This window comes from Rattus norvegicus, chromosome 8 (assembly GCF_036323735.1).
Source record: "Rattus norvegicus strain BN/NHsdMcwi chromosome 8, GRCr8, whole genome shotgun sequence".
NCBI classification, from domain to species: Eukaryota; Metazoa; Chordata; class Mammalia; order Rodentia; family Muridae; genus Rattus; species Rattus norvegicus.
Window position 1 is genome coordinate 78282513 of NC_086026.1, and position 23346 is coordinate 78305858.

General features: G+C 45.8%; 1 protein-coding gene and 1 long non-coding RNA gene across 3 annotated transcripts in view; both read left to right on the top strand.

The window, feature by feature from the left end:
- Positions 1 to 23346, top strand: part of Rora (RAR-related orphan receptor A) — a 733021-nt gene that overhangs the window by 99803 nt on the left and 609872 nt on the right.
- Positions 1 to 23346, top strand: part of LOC120094342 (uncharacterized) — a 235481-nt gene that overhangs the window by 67015 nt on the left and 145120 nt on the right. Inside the window, exon 1 of the long non-coding RNA XR_005488663.2 lies at positions 1 to 23346. This exon is cut by the window's left edge and continues 67015 nt beyond it; it is cut by the window's right edge and continues 84295 nt beyond it. This is a non-coding gene — a long non-coding RNA (uncharacterized LOC120094342).

Consider the following 23346-nt stretch of genomic DNA (forward strand, 5'->3'; position numbering starts at 1 on the left):
TTTTTGCTGAGTTTTAAGCAGAAACAGATTACCAGACAAGTTGTTGAAATAGGCCCCCGTGAAAGAAAAGGGCCAGGAATGCTAGTGATTATCAAGGGCACAGGTGATGTCTGAAGGGAACCTTTTGCCAATTGTAACACACTTAGTGGATGCTACCTAAGGAGATCTATATTTTTGCATCACTGCTATAGTGGACACTCTGTGTGCAGCTCACAGCATTTGCATACATGCAATATTAGAAATGCTTTTATATTTGAGACAGGAGATCTGACCTCACTGTTGTGGAAGCATGGTTTATAAAACACAACTAGATGTTAGTGATGAGGGGGATGACTGTGAAGAATGACACTACCTCCAGCTCCTCCTCCTCTTGTTCCTCTTCCTCCTCCTCCAATTACTAATCCTCCTTCACCGCCTCTTCTTCACCTTCTTCCTCTCCCTATCTCTCCACTTCCTCTCCCTCCTTCTCTTTCCCCATGCTCCCCAGCATTGCACTGTACACAGTTTTAAACACAAAGAAAACAAGTGGAAGGGAATTCCATGGAGAGCCCATTCTGGAGTGCATTTTAGCAGTGATCATGCCAACGACAACTCCAGGTCCTGAGTGCTTGGGCTCCAGCACTGTGCCAAACACGACCTGTCTTGTCCTCATTTAATCCACAGTTGCTTTATGATTGGATATCTTTATCTCCCTTTTTCAGAGGAGGAAATCGGGGCCGAATGAGAGTAAATTGCTTCCTTGGGTTATTTTTAGCAACTGACTGGTAAGAACATAATTTAAACCCAGGTTTCATGAACAACCGTCGCCAAACCCACCATAAAGTGTTCTGTTTAGATTCCCAACCTCCCTGGGCTTCTCTTAATTTCTATCTGTGAAATGTGCTTGTAACAGTTTTTTTTTTCTTCCTAGAGATCTCAAATCATGTACAGCCAAACAATGTCATCAGCCATGACGAGTGCATTTGTAAGATGCCTTTCAGAGCAAGCCTTATTGACCTGCATTTTGTGAATCTCCGGCCACTGCATCACGCTGCCAATGCTGTTATAGCTGACATCATTGCATAGCCTTATAGTGGTGACCTGTGGAATCAACAGGTAGTGGAGAGATTCTTTAAGTGATAGGAGACAAAGAGGTTTCTGTGGATATTGGTACTGCTTCTTTCTTCCATTCCCCCTTGCCTTCCTTTTTACCCTTCCCAAGAGGGAAGGAACATAAGATGAGGTTTCCCTGGTGGGTAGAACACCTTGGAGCTGATGAGCAGAAGAAACCATAGTGTGCAAAGTCAGTGTACACGGGAGTGCTCAGAAACTCTGAGGAGACACAGTGCCTGAGAAGCCTCCTTAGCTGACTGTAAGTTACCTTCTGGGTTGGACATTTCTCCTGAGGATTCTCCTACTGGAGAAGGAGGAGAAGCAGCGGCCTGTCCCCAAGCTGTTCTGCTCCAAGTCTGAGTGTCCTTAAGTTGCAGACAAGATCTGAAGATTAGAAGATTAGAAGCTGAAGGTGGGAAGCCAAGGAGGTGCAGGAGGTGTAGACAGTAGTCTCTCTCTCTCTCTCTCTCTCTCTCTCTCTCTGTCTCTCTCTCTCTGTCTCTCTCTCTCTGTCTCTCTCTCTCTCCCCTTCAGTGTCTCCTGAAGCTCTGAAGACCTTACAGAATAATCTAGAGTTTAGGACCCATTTATTCTCTTGTCCATTTTATTCACCCTACCCCCCACCCCAGGTGTGCAACCAAAGGCCTTGGAGATGCTAAGCATATGGTTTGTGTACATCATTTTAATGCTTTCTTCCCATGTGCTTTCTCTCCTCCATTCCTCCCTCCCTCTTTCCCTCCCTCCTTTTCTGTTATCTCCCCACCCCTTCCCTTTTTTCTTTCTTTTCCCTCAAATCAGCAGTGGTACCCAATTTCTTCACTTCTGAAAATGCCGTACCTAGGAGGTCAGTATCTGGAAGAAGGGAAAGCATCTTTAAGACAGGAGTCAAATACAAGTAGCAGCATTTTCCCAGTGCCTTGTAAAATCTCCAGATGCAGGTTTTGATTTTCTGCCCAGCTGGAAAGTCATTTAGTGTTAAGGAGACGTGTGAATTCCTAAATTATTCATCTAAAATTCTTTTTAGCCCTTTTAATTTGTGACACCGAGTTATTATTGTGTAAAGGGCTAAGAGCGTGCATGAAAGGGAAAGGAAGAAGGCCCGGCCCATGCTGCTGTGGAGCGGGCAGCTTCTTATGTGCACTGGAAGCTATGTGTGGAGCAGGGTGAGCCACCCCTCTGCCTGACCGCCTCTATCATCCCGCCTTCTTTCTCTCGGGGTGTATTTCCAGTGTTGGATCATGCCTGGAGAGAACACAGCCCCTGTGTTCAGCGTTTTCCCTCGGGGAAATCCTTAGACAGTCCTTTTCCTTCACACACACACACACACACACACACACACACACACACACACACACGTTTCACACCTGTCCCTAGTGACCAAGAATTGAAGAAAGTCTCTGAGCCCTTCCTCAAAGCTGGAAAGACAAAAGAGTTCCTGAGATCAAAATGATGTTGCTCCCCAGGAATTCTCTCTCCCAATGTCCCTGAGTTATCAGCCATAATCAGCGGCCTACTAGGTCTGTGCTCATGGTATCTGTAATTATATTCATTTGTATGGATGCCCAGGGAATTCCACTGACTGGCCCCTTAAGTGCTTAACTGCAAACAAGGACATGCTTGAATTACAGCATCATTTGGGGTCTTGCACATTTCAAGGGACTGATCTTAAGTTTATATACTGTTTGAATGTGTGTGTGTGTGTGTGTGTTTGTGTGTGTGTGTGTTAGCACACAAAGCTTAAAAAGTAAACATAATAATAATTCTGTCTTTTAAGCATTTTTCCATAACACACACACTCTGTTTGTGTGTGTGTGTGTGTGTGTGTGTGTGTGTGTGTGTGTGTGTGTGTGCAGGGGAACACAATTATGATCTAGGAGAAATCATGAATCTGTCTAGCTTGAGTGGGAAGATATATAAGCTGACAGCTGAAATTGTATTTCAGTGTGATACCAAAATCATTTTCTCTCCCTTTCCTCTTTCCTGTTTTTCTATTTTTTTTTCTTCTTCCAGATTTAGAATCTTATGGGTAAGCCTCTTCCAGTGGCTTCATAATTAGCTAGATTAATTAGCACCTGTCTGTGGCTGTAAGAAATAGGGGCACACGGTGTGGACTCCTAGTCCACGCCAGACACTTAAACAAAACGGTGGGAGTCCCATGGCTAAGCCCCTCGACATCTGTATAAATTAAAACTATCTGGAGCCAGCCCAAGGCCTGTGTGCTCTCATGAGAGCTGGGCAGGTGCATGGAGCTGCACTGGCGATTTGTCCGGATGACCCTGACACGGTGAGCTTAAGGGTAGCTGTTGGAAAATACTGGAAACCCGAGTTCTGTCTTGGAAAAGTTCTGTCAAATTAACGGAAGTCAATGTAAATGCCAGTCGTGCAGATCTTCTAGGAGGTAACAAGACACAAAGCATCAGGCCATCAGACATGCTGCCCCTTGAAGATGGCTATTTATTTGGTTTGCAGAGCTTGTAAGAAAAGAAAGAGCTTTCAGTTGAGGAGGAGCCTGGCTGTTTTTCTTCCTTTCCGTTTGTTTATTTACAGAGGTGGCTCCTTTAAACTTTAACTCCTTATGCAGCCAAGGTTGAAGCTCTACATTCTGTTTCTCCTACCCCCTCCTCCTGAGTGCCAGGCAGGGTTAAAGGTGTGGACCACATATTTGTGACCTACATCTCCCACCCACAATAGGGGCCTGCCTGTTTCTTTACATAGCATCTGCTAAACATTCTGAGACAGTCAAAACTTTAAATCCTTTGTACAGAAGACCTGAAAGGCGTCAAGGCTGAGCGGTGACATACCTTGCAACCCCGCGTTCCCTAACCTCACAGGAACTCGTCCCCGAATACCTCCAGCTTCAGTAATATGTTTAATTTGTTTAATAATTTCCAAGAGGTTTTAATATTCCTAGCACATCATCTTCAAAAATAAATTCATAACAGCCTTATTAAAGTCACTCCATCATGTGACATAAATCGAATCTTTTCCCTCTTGGAGCTAGGCTTCCAAGCGTTGTATAGCACACGTTCAAGGTCAAGGGGCACAAAGCCAGAAGTACACATGGAAACAGTCTGAAGGCTGTGACACACTGCCTTTCCAAGGAGATCCCCTGCTGAATGGTTCCTGGGTAGGTGTCTAATATAGTAATATATTTATAATTGGATTTTAATTGCTATCAGATTTTAGTGTGTGTCTGTATTTTCAGTTTGCTTCTACCGGAAGGACAATGCTCCAAATGAAATTATACAGTGCCTCTCCCAGGGCAATTTGTTTTCCACCAAAAATATATTGGAGGAATAAAATGCACGCGGTGATGTTGTTTGCCTTAGTTTAATAACTTAACACACGGAGTCGATGGCGGTTTTTACTTTTTTCTCTCTGTGGCTCACTGCAGCAGCACAGGTCTGAGGGCAGATCATGGGCAGTGTGCCACGGAGTCCCAGGAAATGCTCCTGTGTCCTGAGGTGTTAATTCTGTCATCTGTAAAATGGGACAGGCAGGCTTACTTATCTGATGGGCTAGTTCATGGCCTCTAGCAGATCTACCTTGAGAGTAGGAAGTGAGACATGAGGAACTTAAATGCCTCCGTTATTGATGGTTTCATAGTATTGGGCTTCACAGTCCTCGTGGTATAGTTATTTGAAAACGACAGAAGGGACGAGGCTTGGTTCGAAGAGGGCTTCACTAGCAGGTAGGAGGGGCTTGGTTTGTAGAGGGCTTCACTAGCAGGTAGGAGGGCTTGGTTTGTAGAGGGCTTCACTAGCAGGTAGGAGGGGCTTGGTTTGTAGAGGGCTTCACTAGCAGGTAGGAGGGGCTTGGTTTGTAGAGGGCTTCACTAGCAGGTAGGAGAGGCTTGGTTTTGATCCCCAGGGCTGCAAAATGGTGCGGGCAATTCCAGTATTCAGGAGGTGGCATGGGGTACAAGGTCTCTTTTACCTCCATAGTGTGCTGGAACTGACTTGGATTACACAGTAACCTGTAGACACACACACTTATCACACACACTTATGCAGGCATGCAGATTCTCTTTTTGTCTCTCTGCCTCTCTCACACACACTCTCTCACACACACACATGCACACATGTTATCTCTCCCCCCTCCCTTTCTCTCTCACACACATTCTCTTTCAAAATAAACAGATGCATAGACGCACAGATACATGCATGAATGCTGCCCACTCTCTTGCTCTCTCTCTTCCTCTTTCTCAAACACACCCCCTCTCCTTCCTTCTCAAACTCTAACACACACACACACACACACACACACTCTCTCTCTCTCTCTCTCACACACACACACACACACACACTCACATTCTCTCTGTCTCTTGCTCTTTCTCTGTCTTTCACATACAGGTGCACACAAACACATAAGACATACACTAAAACACTGAATAAATGATTATAAGAGATAAGAGAGAGTGAGGAAATGAGGTGATGAGAGAAAGGCTTGGGATTTGTTAGGATGAAGGCATTCTAGGCAGCCACTGCACAGCACAGTGGCTGCAGTTGGTGACAATGTACTTTGAACATGAATATTGCTAGAGTAGATTTTAATGAACTCACCGCCAAAAAAATTAAGAAAGTAGGGTATGTATGTGTGAAGCTATGGATATGCCAATTAACTGTCTTCAGGCACTTTACAGTGTATACACATGTCAAAAGATCACAGTGTTCACTGGGCATGTGTATTGTTTATGTGTTATCGATCCTTATGTAAAGCCGGAGGAGACTTTGAGAAGACACAGGGCTTCCAGAAGTGGCTGTTGATCGAAGGGTGCTTGTATTAGCCAAGGTCCGTGTCTTAGGTCCCCAGCAGAAGTGCCATCTAAAGACAAGTGACCAGATGTCTTCCCAGCACTGAGTGCACAGCAGCACATCTATAATTTAATGTAATAGGTGTTTCCAAAGAGATCGCCTCGTTAATCCTCGTGTCAACTGGTGTTATCCTATGGCTTAAAAAGTAGATATTTCCCTACTGTTTAAGTGTTAAGTTAATGTTACGTGTCGTTTTTCAAGATGCGCTCGTGGAACTGAGGTCATTTCAACTCAAATGCATTTGCTAAGGGCTGGAGAGATTGCTGCAAGGTTCAGAGCACTTGTTGCTTTTGCAAAGGACCAGAGTTCACTTCCCAGTATCCACAGGGTGACTCACTATCTGTAACTCCAGTTCCTGGAGATCTCATGTCCCCTTTTGGACTCCACAGGCATTGCACCCACATGGTATGTACAGACAGATAAAGCACACTCATAAAATAAAAAGAACTTAATAAAATTGCCTATAGGGCCTTTGAGAGAATAGGTGTTTTAGGTTTATTCCTGCCAGCAATTATATTTGTGTGACTCATGATGTAATGCACGCATACCAGTGTGTGAAGATGCACGTCAGAGGACAAGTGCGAGTCTTGGAGCTCATCAAGTACTGTATGCTGGCAAGCAGGCTAGCAGCTTGCAGGGATCCTCCTGTCTCCTCGTCCAATCTTGCTATAGGAGCCCTGGGATGACAGTGTGTGTCCCTGCACTCAGCTTTCTTATAGGGCCATATCCACCTGCTTTTGTGCCAAGCACTTTACCCATGGACCCCATCTCTTTAGCCCTCTGATTGAAAACTGGAAGGGTAGGCCTCCTCTCTAGGATGAAATCTCATCCTAAGGAGTCCAGTGCGAGCTGACAGTCACAGTGACTGGATGGGTTTGGTTTGAGCTGAAATCAGCAGGCCTTTAACAGCATTAGGTCACCCATCTGTGTCTACGTGTTAGAACCCTGTGGTGATCCTCCTGGGTCCAGAAGAAACCTGTCCTCACATGAGGGGAATGCACAGTCTGCAGGCCGTTACCCTCTTATTGCCTGGAATACCAAGGATGATAAACGAAAGCTCACTGAGCTGATGTCAGTGTATGGGAGACTAGTGCCCGAGTTTGTGGTGTCCCGTTCCTCATATAATGCAGATCTCTTGACACTGTGGTGATTGGCTTTTGATAGGAATATTGTTAATGGATACAAAATATGACATCTAATGGAATTTTAAAACAAGGCACTCTTACGTTTTATAGCCAATTTGTTTTCAGTACTACTGTTACAGGAAGAGTTGGCAATGCTAAAAAAAAAAAAAAAGGAAAGAAAGAAAAGAACAAAATTCTTTAGTTCCCTCCATGAGTAAACACCCCTTCTTCCACCCTTCTCCCGCAGGGGTACATGAGGACAGACTGTCTGAGGGGGTGGGGGATACTGAGAGTGTTAGTAGCCTAAAGGCTATAAAAACCAGCTTGAGGAATGTAGTGGGGTAAGAAAGGGCTTCTGTTATAGCCATATGAATTTGGATGGAAGGCTAGCCAACCTCCATGGAACTGGGCCCTCTTGTCAGATGAGGAAGCTGAGGTCCAGAGCCAGGCTTAGTTCTGCTTAGAGTTCATTTCAAGGCCCCTTGGCAGCACAGGATGGTCTAGAATTGAAGTTCTATTGTGCCCTGTCAAGGTGTGAGAAGGAAAGGAACTAGAGAAAGGTTATGAGAAAAAGAAAGCAAGAAACATATGGAACCCAGGCGAGACCTGGCTTTTAAACGATTGTTCACCACAGAAACAATGCGCGTATTCTTTTCTGGAGTATCTCTGCTGCAGAGCCAGCCTCTGGCTCACCATTTGGGCCTTGGGTCTGCCTGAGTTTCCTCCGGAGAGGTCAGGACTATGAGGCTAACTCCACACTCCTTTCAGAGGCTGGCAGAGAAGCTGCTGGAATTGGCATGAATCACAGGCCTGCCCCTGCCTCCTCCGATACCTCCCAGGATATCCATTTTGTTCCTGCCTAGAGGTAGACTGCAGTCAGGGTCCAAATATATAGAAAACAAAACCCAGCAGCATGAATTATTACACGCCGTACCCACCTGAATATAAAAATAGTGTTTCCCCCAATGTCGCATTATCTCCTGGTCCTGATAAGGGAAATACCTTACTGGAGGCCGAGCCAGGTGTAATAGGATGAGAGGTACAGGGTGGGGTGGGAGTGGGGGCTGGCCTAAGGGAGTAGCCAAGCAAGTCTGCTCTGAAAGAAAGGGGGGGGGGTGTGGGTGAAAGGAACCTATCCCTTGGCTGCGGGTGGCTGTTTGCCTGGAATCTCTCAAGGCTGAAGCCTGATAAGAATTTTGTTTAGTAGAATAAGCTGAGACTTAGAGGATATGGGATTAGCCCAAAATGGAAAGTCCCTGACTTTACAGTAGCTTGTCACCTGAGGGTGAGGAATGCCTGGAAAGGGAAGGGACAGTGTTCTCCCAGACCTCCCCCTTCTTTTCTTCTTTCGCTGGAGGGAACACAGAGGCTGGGAGAGACTACACCATGCTGGGGAATCTCACTTAGGCCCAGGCTGTCATAGGCTTATCTAACAGGCCTGTAAGGTCAGCATCACCCGCAGGGCTGAGAAGCTACGTAAAATCACACAACCCCAATCCTGTGCCAGACCAGTTCTGTCAGAACACGGGGACCCAGACATCTCTACTTTGACAGACAACCTACCTTACTGGCCTGCAGCCAAATGGCTAAAACATTTTGCTTTACCAATTTGAGGATGAGTGGTTTGGGGCCACAGGAGGGTCTTCATGGGGTCCTTGACATGAACACAAACCGGGTTTAGTGCTGGGCTCAGTGGTGGCTGGTAACTTTAATCCCAGCACTCAGGGGATGGGGGTGGGGAGGGCAGAGGCAGGCAGATCTCTGTGAGTTCAAGTTCAGCTTGTCCCACAGTGAGTTCCAGGACAGCCAGGGTTAAATGGTGAGACCATTACCCTGAGCCAAGGGGAAGGGAGAAGAAGGCAAGCTGGAGACGACATTCTTGATTTCCAGTGGCAAGTCTCGGACTTTACGCCTTGATGACATGTGTTTCTGTTTCTTCCATCCTCCAACAGGTCCACCTAATTCAGCCCTCGGTTTTGGCATGTTAAAAAGAATCCTCACTGCCCACAGACCCTGACTCCCACCCCCCATTGCTGGCGACTAATGCAGGGCAGAGAAAAGACAGAATCCCCCCAGAAAGAAGTTCCACCGCTAGTCCATTAAAACCCCAGCCCCCTGACCTCCAATCATAAGTTCCTGGCCCTGGGAAATCATTCTGTAATGGGCTTTAGGCAACAAGGTTGAAATTGAGGTTACATTAAAGCCTAATTTTCTTATGAGGAAAAATGTGCAAATGAACGTGAAAGTGGCCTACCTTTGTAATATAGCTTCTTGCCAGGGTCCACACACCCTCAGCCCTTTGTCTCAATTTTCTCATTACAAGTCTGCCTGGAGCTCCCAGAATATATTTCACCCAGTAATCATGTGCTCTTGTCAGGGGTGTGGGCAGAGAGGAGTGGCCAAGTTTGGGGAATGAAGCAGTGATAGACACCTTTGCCTTCTAACCCCATACCTGGTACAGGGGATGATTTTCTAAGTACTAGAAAGTTCCAGTCACCCAGTCCAAGATGTGCCCCTAGCTATGTGAGCTCGGGAAGGAGCAAGAAATATCCATTCTCATAGCCTTATTTCACTGGACAAAGGAGACGCCTTTGACATAGCATCTGTTTGTTTATTGGAGGGTTTTTTTTTTCTGTTTTGTTTAAAATAGAGTTTCACTTATCCTAGGCTAGCCTCTACATCCCTATGTAGTGGAGGATGACCTGGAAATTCTCATCCTTCTGCTTCTCCCTCCCGAGGGCTAGGATTGCAGGAATGTGACCTTCACAGTTGGTTTATGCAATGCTAGGAATCAAACTCAGGACTTTGTGGATACAGGGACAAGCGATCTACCAATTTAACCACATTCCCAGCCTCTCCAGAGGGTAGCTGGGAGAGCAGGTCTGGGAAAGGGCTTCCGATAGGATAAAGCCTTGTATCAAATGGAGCAAAAGCATTAGCAGATCTGCCACAAAGCCAGTGGGGCTTCATATAAGTCACCTCTCTGCCCTGAATCCCGGTCCCTCCCGTTTAAAAGTTTGGAATAGACGCTTTTCAGTACACCCTAGCTCTGCGGTCCTCTGCCTGGAATAATGGCTGCCACACCGTCTTCCGGCACTGCCCTTCACTTAGAAGCTGTACCTAGTTCCTGCTCTCCCCCACAGTGGAACCGTGCCCCTCCCCCATTGCCCATGGTACCACAGTCAGCACAGAGGAGGGAAATGAAGAAGAAGAAGAAGAAGAAGAAGAAGAAGAAGAAGAAGAAGAAGAAGAAGAAGAAGAAGAAGAAGAAGAAGAAGAAGAAGAAGAAGAAGAAGAAGAAGAAGAAGAAGAAGAAGAAGAGATAATATCAGACTAACTTTCCAGCCACAGCAGCAGAGGCTGGCTGGGGAGAGACCGGAGTTCTCCAAGGGCACAGAACTGCTGAGCCGCCAGCCGGAAACCCTGGTTACTCTCTTGCAAACAGCAAGAGAGGTGATCCAGAAATACCAAGCAAATATTTTTCCTCTTAAATGTGGTTCTTATTTCCCTGGTGTTTCTAGGCAGTATTAGCTGTATGCTGAAGCGACCCATCTTATATTGTCCAGGATCTCATATACACAGGCGCGATGACATTATGATATTATCACTTTTAATGCCGCCGTAATTTTATAGCCTGCGGTATGTATATAGGGGTCCTTATTATCTCATCTGCTTGGGCTTTCTTACCGGGCATCATCCTTTCTCTGTTGGCAGCTACATTGCTGAGGGCTTTGAGGCTTTCCTTTAATGCCGTCACTCTATGGTCTCATGTTCCGAATTGTCATTTTCTGCTTTTGTACAGTTTCCGTTTGCTCCTATGAGCTTCGTTACCTGCTCATGAAGAATGTGGCTCCTTGGAAGTCAGGACAGCGGGCAGCCCCAGCCCTGCCCAGGGTCTTGTTAGGAGTGTATCTCTTCTCGTCCTCGGCATGACAGATTTGAGGTTCCGGTGCACATGGAAGCCAAAATGAATTGCCGAGATGAGACCCCAAAGACAAAGAGACGTACAAGTGGCTAAGTGTTTCAAGGGGCAATTTAATCATTGCTGACTTTGGACTTTCTGGGCTGCAGAAATTGTTCCTGTAGCAGCAGAGGCTCTGTCTTTTAGACATTGTTAGAGCCTGAATCACAGTGGGGAGTGGGCTCCCAAAGTGATGGCATGGTATTTTGTAATTTCCCTTCAGAAAGGATGCTGTCTGGATCTCTCAGGAGATAGGCACTTCCCTGCACAGCACACAGCCCTCAGCTCTGCTTCCTGTTAGCACTCTACCCCGGGGCAAGAGAAGGCCCTCTCCAAACCCAAGTTCCCTCCTCTATAATAACTCGGCTATGACTTGGTTTATTTTACATGGTATCCTGAGGGATTAGAGACAATGATATTTTTTTAAAAGAGTGCTAACCAAACGTTCATTAGATTTTAGTTATTTTTTTACTCAATCTATTCTACTAGATTGTAGAATATAATGCTTTAGGGCCTAGGGAGATGGCTCAGTTGAAACAGCACTTGCTTCGTGAGCATGAAGACATGAGCTTGGTCCCCTCCCCAGAACCTACATTTGAGTCAGATGTAGTGGTGTGCATTTGTAATGCTAGCACCAGAGAAGTGGAGGCCGATGGATTCCAAGGTTCACCGATTGGACAGCCAGGCTCAACTGGGGAACCCTAGGTAAAACCAAGAGTCTGTTAATCAATGAAGAGACAAGAAAACAAACAAACAACAAAACAAACTAAAAAGGGACCGAGGATGGCAAGGTTGACCTCTGGTTTCTGTACACAAGTGTGTGTATGTGCCTGTGTGAATGTGTAATTGCATGCATAAGAGACGACAGGCAAGCATGTGCTTGTGCGCGCTCGAGCACGTGCACACACACACACACACATACACACACACACACACACACACACACACACACACCATATAACCTTTAAACGAGCAGATTTAAAACAAGACAGATGACAACCAAAACAATCTTTCCCTGTGACAATGACCTTCCCCACTGTATGTATTCCTGTCAAAGTCTAACTTGACTGGTGGAAGATAGAGCCTGCATTTAGGTTTGATTCAAGACCATACAGGGTTGCAAAGGTGGCTCTGTGGTTAAGCTTGAGCATGGGGGATCACAACCCTCAGTAACTCCAGTCTCAGGTGATCTCACGCCCTCTTCTGGCCTCTGCAGTTACTACATGTACACGGCACATAGGCATACATATAGGCAACCAATAATATGCATATAATAAAAATAAATGAAGTTTTAAAAAGACAGTAAGGTACTCAGATCTTAGACTGAAGCTTAAGGATTTTGACAAAGGATAACATCAGCATAACCCCAGATCTAACCACTTCCATATCAAAATAGGCACATTTGGCCTCAGTAAGTTTTTCTCCCGGTGATTCCGATGGGCTCCACTGTGTGCACATGGTTGTCCACACTGACTTTTGTTCCCTTCTCCAAATCCATCATGCATTCACTCATACTTTACCCATCACCTTGGTTTCACAGAACTCCCGTCCCTCACCATCGGGTGCCCCTGTCATTTGTACTCCTCTTTCTGTTGACTTTACCCCTGTAGGTAGATGCCAGTTTTTTCCACAGAAACATAGCTTCTTGGTGCAAACATTGGTTGTCACTGTATCATCATATCCCCAGAGCCAGCACATTAAGCATGTGAGTAACCAACTTTAATTCTGGCACCCTGGCTCCCTGCTGCCACCAGTGTCACTTGTGAGAATGAACAGTGATGGATATGAGAAAGAGATGTAAGTGGTTGATTATTTTTTTCAGTTCTAAGGGAGTGAAACCAGGACTTGCTAGGCAGCCAGCCCAGTCATCCTTTAATTTCCACTGGCCTTGAATTCATCCTTTAATCCACATACATATGCCCAATTAGGCACATGCACATGCACACAGGCATGCATGCACACATGTGCACACACACATGTGTACGAACGTACACATGTGCTGTAACGTCCCAATCAACAGTTACTTGTGAGAGTATTTTCAGGAAGCTGCCCTGCCCTTGGGCAAACCATCCCGGTCTCTGTTTCTTTGTGTATACAGACCATTCCGCAATGCTCCCCCGTATTATCTGAACCAGATCTATGAATTATGCCTATACCCCACCTTCACAGGGTCCTCCAAGATCCCAAACCCTCATGTATTAGTCTTCTTACTTTTCTTTTCCTCTTGCACCTCAACCTCATGTTATCGATAAGCTGGTAACTCGTTTCACAGGAAGGGATGAGTGAGCCTTAAACCCTGATCTTAGACATTTCCAAATACATTTTGAACCAGGCAGTGGTAGCACATGCCCTTGATCCCGTTACTCAGGAGACAGAGGCAGGAAAATCACCGAGTTCAAGGCTAGCCTAGCCTATAGAGAGAGTTCCAGGATGGCCACACCTATACAGAGAAACCGTGTCTCAAAACAAAACAAAACCAACAACAAAAAAAAAAAAAAAAAAAACAAAAAAAAAAACCCACATTTTGAGAACCTTTAGTGTGGAATTGACTTCTTTCTGACTTGATCTTATACATTGAAAAAAAAAAAGAAAAGCAGAGAAAACCATTACTCTTTCCTTCTTTGCCACTTCAGAGGGTGATAGAAGGGGGAGCCTTCTCTCCACCTTCACCCCTGGCTCTTCAGCTGTTTCTAACGTCATCTCTCTGGGCTCATCCTCTACTTAAGCCTTTCCCGAGTATCTGGACCCCCATCCTCACCTCACCCCACCCCCATTTCATCCCACCCCTACAGCCATGCCTAGCTTCCCGCATCTGTGCCATGGGGTTACAGAGCCGTTCCATTTTAAGTCCTCAAAAAGTACAAATGAGATTGGGAAACTTATCTGAGGGCAATTTTGAAAGGTTTGCTCCAAACTGTTTGGTTTTTGTTCCTAACAGCCAAAGGCACAAAAGAACACACTCGTTATCCTATAGCTTCCCAGACCTTACCGTGGAGAATAATCTCTGTCAGATTCTTTGGGCTTTCAGTTCACGGGGCTCTTTCTTAGGGAGACTCACAAGGGCCCAGCCAGAGGACACAGGGCTGAGTCCTGGCTCACAAGAAACATCACCGTTTCCCACTTACACCCAGGTTTCTCATTCCACCCACTGTCTTTCATCTCCTGTGGGGTCACACTAACACTGCACATACTGTAGGACGATCTGCACTGCCCTCTCTCCCCTTGGTTCTGGGCTCGTTGAGAGGAGAGACAATATTCCAGTATGTGCCCAGCCTGGTTCCTTGCCCTCACAGTTACAGTGCCTTTACTGAATGAGAAAATGGGTTCATGGAAGAACCAATGAATGAGGCTTTATGGTTATCAAGCAAAAGAGCAGACTAGAGCCCGGGTGTTTCTAGGAAAGGTGGGAAGGTTCCTTTTGTCCGTTTTCCCAGCTGTTTCATTATAGACTTTTGAAATCACTTTACATTAAAATGGATTTACTGATATTGTATTTTACAGTAGGTTAGATTTGGAATGCTTCCATACTTTCTTTGATAAGCGAGAGACTTCAAAATAGAGCGTTTGGAATTTCAGAAGCCCCAAGCACCACAGTTTAACTACAACTCTCGACTGTTTTCCTTTTATCAACTATTGACTTTGAAAGAGTCAAGTGATTCTAAAACCCAACTTCCCGAAGTCTGGGAGCAAGTTCCTCAAACGCGTTTAGCAGTCAAAACAATTCTATAGAGGACAAAAGACGAAATGAAGGCATTTCTGTTTCAAATCAAAGTTTGAAATGTCTCGAAATGAATAAAAGGTTGACTGCTGGATGGTGAAGTATTTTTAGTAGGAGAGAATTTGCTTCGGGGAAATACCCAGGCATACTGTATTATCCTGAGATGAATAGGCAGGGCCTGGAGACATGACTAGGCAGTTAAGAGTGCTAAGTGTTCTTCCAGAGGACTCGGTGTTTAGTTCTTAGCACCCATACGGTGGCTCATAACCCATCAGTAAGTCCAGCTGTAGGTACTCCAATCTGCCTTCGGTCCTCCACATGGATGCCCATGGAGAGTGCACACGTACACTCACACATGTGATAAATAACATTTAAATTTAAATTAAATCGAGAGATGAATAGACAGTACATTCAGGCTAGGTAAGAGCCCAAAAGACCTGGGTGAAGGAAGACAAATGCCTCTTTCTTCATATCCATGCACTAAAAGATGAGCGGGCCTGTGAGTGGGGACCAAACCAAATCACAGGGCACTCCCGGTTACGTGAGCAGACTTCTTAGCCGGTTTCTTCTGCGGGTTTACTTCCTGTCATTAATGGAGCCCCTCGTGCTTGCGATCCACCCGAGTTCTGTTTTGTTTTAATCAGATTTGTTGGCACAGGCAGTTTATGTTGTTAAAAAAAAAAAAAGGCAGGCAACTTTTCACATTCAACTGCCTTTCTGAGAATTACCCATCTATGAAAAGAAAAAAAGAAAAAAGAAAGAAAGAGAGTAAGTCGCCCCATTACCATTTCTGAGAATCGGGCTGAACATTATCATAAATTATACAGTAAACTATCTTGGCCTCAGATGGAAAGGTGTGTGTTTGTCTTTGAAGCTGATGTGTTTTGACAGCGCACCAGGAGGCAGCTCACTCTGAATAATGGGCTAGAGGAGAGCCTCGGAGGGAAGAAATCACTCCCTTAAGTGAGCCTCTGCCAGACAGGGGGTAAATGAACTTCCCCACCTGGACACCTTGCAATTTCCGAAGCATTGATCACATAAGAACTTAGTGCTCCTGGGAACCGAGGAGCAGCTTGGTTATCTCTTTTCTGTTTACAAATGCTTAGGGAACTCCCCGCTCCCCGGCTTGGCTTTCGGTAGTGTTTGGGAGCAGGGGCGGAGCCTCAGACCCAGGGCTGCAGCTCCCAGTGGCTGGAGCCCAGGGAACCAACTGGCTTAGCTTTCTAAGCCTTCTGCTTTTATCCTCCACAGAATGAGCACCGTGTCTGAGCTGCATGGTCTCCACTATTCCTGCCCCGTCCTCGACCAGAGCATCCAGGGATAGGTTAAGTGTCTGTGTGTGGTACCTGAGAGAAAGGGGAGCCCGGGGTCCTTCAGCTCGACTTTCTTCCATGGTGAAGTAGGCCCTAAAAGTCAGTGGTGCACATATCCAGCTCCAAGATTGTTTTGTCTCTACCTGAACCCTAAAGCGGGGTCCACGGTGAGGTGATAGGGCTGTCTAGAGGGTCAGGGGTTCTCTCTCACCCGTGCCTATTAATTACATTCCCCTATACTCTCTCTTCCTGCTAACGCCATTTTCATCACAGCTGTGTGGCCATAGCATATGGAGAGCGTGCCCCCTTCCCTTACCAAATCACCACTGTTAAAATGTACACCTTTGGGCCAGCAAGATGACTCAGTAGAAATAGATGCTTGCTGCCAAGCCTGGCGACCTGAGTTCAATCCCTAGGTGGGACCCATGCGTATGGTGGAAGGAAGAGAATTAACTTCTGCAAGTTGTCCTCTGGCCTCTACATGCATACTGTGGCAGATATAGCCAAACACTCCTTCTCACTCTTAAGATAATCAATTAGTATAATAAAAATAATAAAAAAAAATTAAGATGCACAACTCCATTGTTAAACAAAAACAAAGGGCATTGTTTTCTGAAAAAGTGTTGAAGGATCAGTGGTGAGCTCTTGCATGTGACCTCACATCTATTTAGTCTGCTCTGCAAAGACTAATTCCCAAGTTATAGATGTAATGGTTAGTACTTATAAGATCTAGAATCCCATTGGAGACAATGCTCTGAGCATTGTCTGTGAGTTATCAAGTCTGACCCATTCCGTGGGCTGAGGTCCAGGACTGAATGGAAAGGGGAAAGGAAGATTCGCACCAGCATTCCCCTCTCTCTGCTTCCTGACCACAGACGCAGTGGAACCAGTTGCCTTGCACTCCTACCTGTGTCAGTCCCGCCATGATGGAATCTGTCCCCTCAAACCATAAGTCCTAATAAAGCCTTTCTTCCTTAAATAGCTGTTTGTCAGATACTTGGTCACAGCGAGTATAAAAATAACACAATGGGTCTTCGATGCTGACCCCCACCCACCCCAGCCTCTCTCTCTCCTGCACAGACACCCTTCCGTTTCCTCACATGTCAATATTTGTCCCTCCAGTCCCACACCAACTCTTGCTTTACTTCACAGATGGTAACTTCCCGGCTTCCATCTCTAGAGTCTCCTAGGGTGGTTATTACTAGATTGCTTCATGCCGGGACCCATGTCATCTGAAGCTTCTTGGCTGTAGAAAGCCATTTGTCAAACCGTCCTTCTTCCTCTCATGGCTCTTTGGAGGCAGCTTGAGTCTCTCAAACCCCACCACACCTTAACTAGAGTGTCTACGGGACGATGTGCTCTGTGGGTCTGGTACCACAAGTGGAAAGGAGTCCAGTTAGCCACACTATCCCTCTCTGATAAAGCGGTCCCCGTCTTCCACTCTGAAGCTGCCGCAGTGTATTCTGGGAGGTAGTCAGTTCTGTAGAACACATGGTCAGAATGAGCAGGACTGAGGCCAGCACGCCCGGGGTTCTGGTTATCTAATTGCACATGTCCCCATCTCTCAAGGCAGCCAGTCTTCCTTTAAAGGCAGTGGTTTGTAAGAGATCTCTGGTGGGTTTTTGATGTAAATGGTGCCCTTGAATGTGGTTTCAATTTTCATTTTTTTTTCCTGGAGTATCCATTACAGAGCCTTCATGGTGGATCACTTCCTAGAGAAAGTGGGCCAGATTTGAGGAGTTGAAAACTAGCTCCCTCATGCACTCTAGAGTTAAAAAGGCAGGAGTGTCTTCATCGCGCAAGACCCCCAAATGTTAAGCCCGTGGGAACAGGAACCCCAATTTTTTGAGAAATCACTAGGAAGTGGGAATCCACACACCTCCTACCACAAACACCAATGCTCTAATAGCATTTTCCTGATCAATATAGATGCTCAGAGGCTTGCTGATTCTTCAAAAATATTTTTATCAGCTAATTAAAAAGAAACTTTAGGCAGGGTTTTACATGTATATCTCAGGGTGGCCTTAAACATACTACAGCTGAGGATGACCCTCAGTTTCTGCCCATCCTGCCTCCCCGTCCCAAGTGCTGAGATTATAGACTGGTGCCACCACAGCTGGTTTATGTGCTGCTAAAGTTCAAACCCGGGGCTTTGCACATGCTAGACCAACTCTCTGCCAACTGAGCTATATCCACAGCCCCAGTTATTGATGTCACAGCCCCACTAAGAAGCTTGTCAGAGCTTTTAATTAATAAGCGAATCCTTGTCTTCAATGATGTGGACGTTTATGTAATATTTCATGTTATCTGGGCAAAGACCCTGGGTGCACTGCCCTGATGTCTCCGTGGACATACACTGGCCTTTCAAGCAGAAGGGTGAGCTTGCCTGGGGAGATTGACAAGAGCAAATGAATGAGCTCCCTGGCAAGCCGATCGTATAACCAATCTCATCCAAGAATGTCAGAGCCCAGCATCTTTCTAAATCGTTTTGCAGGGTATCACTCAACTCTAAGAATGTGGCCTGTAAGAGTTTTTGATGTGACTGTTCATACCCACCTTCTTTCAATCACAGCACCACAAACACTGATAGATAAAGGCACAAAGGTGGCATTCGCATGGGGAGACAGCCCCTCACAGCAGTGGATAATTTGTGCGTTAAGATCATGTTTATGCGGTCCCTGTCATCCTCAGCCATGTGAGTTAGAAGTGTTAAGTAGCTAGTCTTTTCCTTCGTTAAAAATTTTAAAGCTGAGACACTGGATTTGGTGGGAAGTTTATGTCAGCCACAAGAGAAAGCTGAAATTTCATCTCCCTGTCTTTCTCCAGATTCACTTGGGTTTAGGGGAGAGGGAAGAGATGTGGCAGTGGGTAAGAAAGGCAGTGAATCAAGTTTCCTGGTGTGTGAGGGCGTGTGTGTGTGTGTGTGTGTGTGTGTGTGTGTGTGTGTGTGTGTTAGTGTCCCCCCAGTTGCCTTTCAGCTTCACAATTAAGACTAAACTTAAAGCTTTGTTGGCTGGAGCGAGGACTTTTCAGAGTGACTCTTCTGTTTTAAGGGCTTGTGTGGAGACCATACTGCTGGCATGGGAATTGAGCTTCGTGGAGCAGGAAACAGTTTCGCCCTCTAGTGAATAATGTTCCTGATTTCAGATGGAAAAACATGGAATCTCATGGTTTTGTCCCTCAAAGAACAGCTAGCTATTCGTGGCTGCCACATCGAATGTTGTCTCTAGTTTTTGCTTTGGCAATGAAGGCCGGTGTACCACAATAACTTTGGGTACGCTGATTTTAGGGCCCTAGAAACTGTGAAAGTTTGGTGGGTGGGCTGGCCCAAATGTATCTGCTTACGTATCTCAAGGAAAAGTGACACTGTGCATGTGTGTGCCTTTGAGTATATTTTTATAATTTTATAAACTTATTTGTAGATGCATTTTTTTATCTGTGTATGAGTATTTGCCTGATTGTATGTATGTGCACCTATGTGTATGCCTGGTGCCTACAGACACTGAAAGAGGGCAGAGAGCCCTTGGGAGTTTGGTAACCTCTGCTTGTGAGCGGTCAAAAGGGTGCTGGAAATGGAACCTGCTCTTCCTCTAAGAGCAACAAGTGCCCTTAATCCCTGAGCCATCTCTCCAGCCCCTCCGAGTGATTTTAGAGTCTCTGTGTTTCTTTTATTTATGCATGTCTGTATATTTGTATGTATAAACAGATTGTGTGTGGGTGAGGGCAGAGGCCACAAGGGGGCACCAGATCCCCTGGAGCTGGCGTTGCAGCTGGTTATGCTGGGAACTGAACTCAGGTCTGCAAGAGCCTCACTTGTTCTTAACCACTGAGCGGGCTCACCCTCTGTCTGTGTAACTTTTTAAAAAGCATGTTTGGGAACTCACTGCTCAAGACTTTAAAGGTCGTGTCTGCAAGAGCTGGGACTGACACAGGCTCTGGGGGCGCCTGGATAGGGAAGAGCTACTTCACTTGGTTCAGCTGCCTGTCTGTTTTTTTTTTTTTCTTTCTTCCTCTTCCTCTTCCACCTCCCCTCCCCCTCTCCCCTCCTCCTCCCCCCACCTCTTCTTTTTATTTACTTTCTTAGGATTGTGACCTAGGGCCACATGAGTAAGTTTGTCATTTCCCGCAATATTATCCTGCTGAGACAAAGAATGTTCTTTATAGAGGCAAAAAAAATCCCCAATGTAATTTTTTTTATGTCCCTTCCATCTGTTTTAGCTCTGTTCTCTCTTCAGGATCCTGTCCACACCACGAGCTGGTGATCTTCTAGCTCCTACCTCCTGTTCTGGCCTCAGTTCCTGCTCCTCGGAGGCAGCCAGGTCTGACTTAGCTATACAAACCTCATCACGCTTGCTTAAAAGCAATTGCAGCCTTTCCATACTGATTGGTAGGAGCAGAACACACATCTCGTAGGGTTAGATTAAAGTCTCTATTTCATTAGTCTCATCCAGGGAGCTGCCTAGCAGAAGGCAGGGGCAATATGGCTGAGCTGAGCTCTCCCCGGGAAGACTCAGAGTGAGCCGCAGCTTCTAAGGTCTTGCTCGCTCGACAGAGAAAGTAGAACCGGTGACCAGCAGCCCCTGATGGGCATCTGTCTCACCTCTCACTGTATATCTGAAGCCCTTGCCTTGTGTCCCCTCACCTCAGATTTAATATCCCTTGTCTGCCTGGAAACCATTTCTCTAAAGGTAATATGAAGGAACAAATGTGGTAATTTCCCCACGTGCAGAGTGCAAAGCTTAGCTCATCATAAGTATTCAATAAATGTTAGCTACCGTTACTACCTTATTAACCACTGCCCCCTGTGTTACTGAGATTTAAATACATACATGGTACTCTGTATGAACCCTGTTCTTCCTGCCTTCAGCTGCCTCACAGAATTCCCTCCCTCTCCTTCTCCCTCTCCCTCTCCTTTTCTTTCTCCCTCTCTCCCTATTACTTTTCCTTTCTCCCTCTCCTTACTCTCCATATTCGCTTAGAATCTTTCCCTAACCTGTGAGGCGCTGCTCAAAATGTGCCCCCACCCCCACCCCCACCCCCACCCCCAAGCCTTTTCACATTCCCCTTGCTCTTCTGGTTACTGGGTAGAAGTACTGTGCTCTCCTGTTAGCCTGGTTAACAGGACGCTACGTGTGTCTTCCCCTGGATGGAGCCCTCTAAAGATCAGCACATCTGGTTCCCAAACCCCTGCACCGCCACAAAGCAACACTTCTGTAAAACACAACGAAAGAATTAGAATGAATAGCTATTTAAGAAACACAGGCTCCATGTTTTAGCGGAGTATATGGCCAAAGGTCTGAGAAAGGCTTGGCAGGTTTGCTGTGAATCCTGGCTCTCAAAGGGGGCATAACCGATTTGTGACAAAAGCTGATCTGAAATGGACAAACTCCCATGGCTCCTTCTGCATCGACAATTTCTCTGATTGACTCAGCTCAACCTCCCATGGCTGACAGGAGGCTCACCCAGGATGTGTTTTTACAGACAGTTGACTGGGATGAGCTAAGGGATGGATAACCTAATGCACACTAAATATCAGTCGCATTGGGTGACAGAGTAAATGGTTGGCCACATAGAGCATATTTGAGACTCATAATCCTCTCCGTGGAGCTTCTCGATGGTAGAGGTGTTGATGAAGGAGTGGTTTTGGTGTGTTCTGTTTGTTTGTTTTGGGTTTCATTTTATTTTTGTTTGTTTTATCTTTGCCTTTTATAAAGCCTACCTGTGGACACTGCATAGGAAGAATAACTCTTTCCTGATTTTTAAAAGATTTTCCATCTCTGAGAAGTAGATGGAGTTCATGCTCTCTACAGACTGTGGCCATACTTGATAATTTCCTAAGGGGAGGAGAGAAGACATGCCTTCTGCTTTAGTAAGAATGAAGTTTTCCACGGGCAACACTTGCTCAGAAGGCAAGAAGAAGAGCACAGAAGGAAGAGAGTGCCTACTTCTAAGTACAGAAACTTAGCAAGAATAGTTCCAACTCAAGAAGAGTATTCAAGTGAGGAGAGGTGGGAATGTATTCAGCACACCTAACATCTGCAGTGATAGACAGGAAAGACGTGTCTTCACCAAGGCCTTCTTCCCCCTTGATGGACTGAGGTAGGGTCCTTAGGTTAAAAATAACTAGACAGACATATCTATCTCAGTAGCTTGGGAATTTGTTTTCATCTTTAACAAATGAAGAAATTTTATGTTTACCAAATCATTTTTTTGTTTGTTTGTTCGTTTGTTGAGCACGAAACCCATGTTAGCCTCCAACTCACTATGTAGCCAACAATAACCTTGAATTCTGATCCTCCTGCCTCATCCTCCAGGGTGTTGGCTTTGCAGGCGTGCACTATGATAGCAGTTTATATAGTCCAAGGGGGTCAGACTCAGGGTTTGTGCTGAGAAAGCACTCTACCAATTCAGCCACGCCCTGGGTCCCCTTCCTGTCTATTCTCAATCAACTAGGAAAAGAATTGCAGATGCTTGCCTGAGACTATATTTTTCTTTCCGCAAAAGACCTGGCTCAGCCTCCTCCCTAATACCCAACACAAGGCTGTGAGATTTGAGGACAAACTATGTTCTTTGCTCCCCAGAACTCAAAGACTGTTGTTTTCCATCAGCCTTAAAAGAAAGCACAGTCATGACCAGCTCCCTCTCAGCCTCCCACTACCTCTGATCTCATCAGTTTGCAGACTGTTGTTCACCCGCCTACAGGACATCCTCTTTCCTCTGGGGCCTCCACACTCAGTTAGCCAGTCCCTAGGCCTTTGTGGAGGTCTACCATAGATGAAACAGGGATACAGAAGGAGACAAGACAGAGAAACAAAGGACTACATAGAAGTTGGTCTGCTCTAGAGTGAGAGACACAGGTTTGAAAAGCAATGCTTGCTTGCCAGGAGTTATGCATAAAATGCTAAACCTAATTGGAGGGTGAAGAGGTCAGGGACCATGACACTGAAGCTTAGAAATGAATGATGGGTAAAAATCAACCAAGGGAAGAACTGGGGGAAGGATGTTTTAGAAACTATAGATCTTGCAGCTCTCCAACCATTGGCCGTTAGGAGCTCAGACTATCTACGAATCTCAGAACAAAATGAATATATTAGTTGACTCCAACCGCAATGCCTTAATTGTACACATATATACTTCTACCGTAACAAACCTATGTTAATGGGTAATCACCTATTCACATGGAATTGCCTTCCGTTAGCACCTGGGAAACTGAGGCACCTGAAGATTAAAAATCTCACCTGAGGCTAGCAGACAGGGCGTGATGGGGCAGGGTATGACCTGAACACCCATTTTCCGAGTTCTGCTCTCCATGCACTTCAGGCAA